Genomic DNA, 2,452 nt, shown 5'->3' with positions numbered 1-2,452 from the left:
TCATGACTTTGCTCTCCAGAGCAGTACAAAATGAATCTACTACTACCAATCCATCTGAAAAAAATCTCTAGATTTACAAAGAGAGTAAGTTGTTTTATCCAGCTCTTTGTTTACTAACAAAAATAAATCCCCCTTTTCACAGGAAGCAGCTTTCTGCTGTTGTACTCTTTTACCGCATATGCTTGCAGTTAATCACTGTCCCTTTTAATTAAAATACTGTACTAGATTTAGAAGCAAAGAGATCTCAGAACCATGGCTTATGTTGGATTCATTCCCTAAATATTGAGACTAATCTATGATTGACAAGCATGAAAATGTCCCTTTTCTTATTATATTATTTGTTTATTGCTGCTTAAGACATTATTACAATCCCAGAAGCTTAAAATAGCCCATATTCTGGGGTGTCTTGGTGGCTCAATAGGTTAAGCATCTGCCTTTTGACAGGTCCTGATCCCAGGGTCCTGGGATCAAGTCCCACATTGGGCTCCCTGCTCAGTGGAGAGCCTGCTTCTCCCTCTCCCTCTCCCCCTGATTGTGCTCTCTCACTCACTCACTCTCTGTCAAATAAACAAATAAAAATCTTTAAAAAAATAGCACACATTCGTTATTTCAACATTTCTGTGATTCAGGAATCTAAGCTCTGCTTAGCTGGGCCCTCTACTCCAGATATCACAAGACTGCACTGTGTGTCATTGAACCATGTTCTCATCTGGAGGCTCAGCGGGGAAGAATCCACTTCCATGCTTTCTCAGGTTGTTGGCAGAATTCAGTTCCATGTGTTTGCAGAACTTCCCTGGCTTCTTGGTGGCTGATAGCTAGAGGCATCCCTCAGGTCCTGGAGGCTTCCATCAACTACTTGTTATGTGAACTTCCTAACATGGATGTTTACTTCTTCAAAGCCAGCAAGGGAGAAATCTCTAGAGCAAGTCTGCTGGCAAGATGAAATCCTATTCATAACATAATCATGGGAGTAACATCTCATCACCTGTGCCATATTCTGTTGGTTGGAAACAAGTCACAGATGCCACCCACATTTAAAGAAAGAAGATTAAAATAAACGTATGATTCACTAGGATGCAGAGATCACAGGGGGCCCTTTGAGTCTTTTCCCAAACATGTAATGAATCAAAATAACATTACCTGATATAGCATGTGAGTACGTGACAGTGGTTTATCTTTAATGTTTCATAAAACTTAGAAAACAGAAGTGTCATGAAGCTTCTTCATTTTCTTGAAAGTAGAGGCTGAGTCCTGGTAGATGTGGCAGAATGAACTAATTACCTCAATTCTTCAAACTTCTGTGTATTCAGCCCTTGTCCATACGATGTCGCAGTGCCTGTGGGCAGCACCTGTTCACTGTGAGCAGTGCTTACGTTGCTCACAACTTCACTCTAAGTTCAAAAGTGTTACCTGTTACAGTAGTTTCTTAAGGCTGTCATAACAAATTGTCACAAACTTGGTGGCTTAACACAACAGAAATTTATTCTCTCCAGTTGTGGCTGGCAGAACTCCAAATCAAGGTTGTCAACAGGGTGACATTGCTTCCAGATCCTCTGGGGAAGAACACTTCCTTGCCTCTTCCAGTTGGCAGTGGCTTCAAGCATTCCAATCTCTGCCTTTATCTTCATATGGTTCTCTCCTTTATGTCTGTGTCTGCCTCTCTTCTCTCTAGATGTAGGGCCCACCAGCCACAGTAATCCAGGATGATCTCATCTTGAGTTCCTTTAACAGTTACATCTGCAAGACTATTTACCAAAGAAGCTTGTTCTCACAGGTTCTGAAATGTGGACATGTTTTTAGCAACCACTATTCAACCTACTACATCTACTTTGGCCAATGACAGGCTTAACAGATGTGACTTACTTAGCGCTTGTGAGATGGGGCTTCCTCTCTCTCTGTCTTTTAAATATGGACCGCTTCAAGAATTTGCATGTCATCCTTGCACAGGGGCCATGCTAATCTTCTCTGTATCATTCCAATTTTAGCATATGTCCTGCTGAAGTGAGCACTCAGGCTTCCTCTCTTGCACTTCTTCCTGTGCACATCTCCATGAAAAGTATGTGCTTGAGCTAGGTCACCGTAGCAGGCAAACGTATCAATGCTCTGAGATGTGGCATCCCAGCCAAATCCAGACTATCCCTGAACCCTCAGCTTATTTGTAGATGCAAGATGGAGTCCAACTCAACTAAACAGAACAGCCCAAACAGGCCTTATCGAAATCATCTAAACTCCACAAGTTTATGTGAGAAATAAATATTTACTATTGTATGACACCGTAGTTCTGTGGTTGCTCGTTAAGCAACAACTAATTAGCTATGTTTATAAGTATGTATGCATTTTTAATCCCTTTTATTCCTGAGGACTCATTCTGTATGTATATATGTAGGTATGTATTTTTAATCCCTTTTATTCTTGAGGACTCATTCTATGCTTTATGTTCCTACAATCTTCC

The 2,452-nt window shown here is 41.0% G+C and overlaps 1 non-coding gene across 1 annotated transcript; it reads right to left on the bottom strand.

Moving 5' to 3' along the window:
• Positions 1 to 1,902: 1,902 nt before the first annotated feature.
• Positions 1,903 to 2,009, bottom strand: LOC117804537. Its single transcript, XR_004629013.1, has one exon. It is a non-coding gene; the product is annotated as a U6 spliceosomal RNA (small nuclear RNA).
• Positions 2,010 to 2,452: the final 443 nt, after the last annotated feature.

The sequence above is a fragment of the Ailuropoda melanoleuca genome, chromosome 11, assembly GCF_002007445.2.
Source record: "Ailuropoda melanoleuca isolate Jingjing chromosome 11, ASM200744v2, whole genome shotgun sequence".
Taxonomy (NCBI): Eukaryota; Metazoa; Chordata; class Mammalia; order Carnivora; family Ursidae; genus Ailuropoda; species Ailuropoda melanoleuca.
Note: the sequence above shows the minus strand (reverse complement) of the source record. Positions and strands in the feature narration are given on the sequence as shown.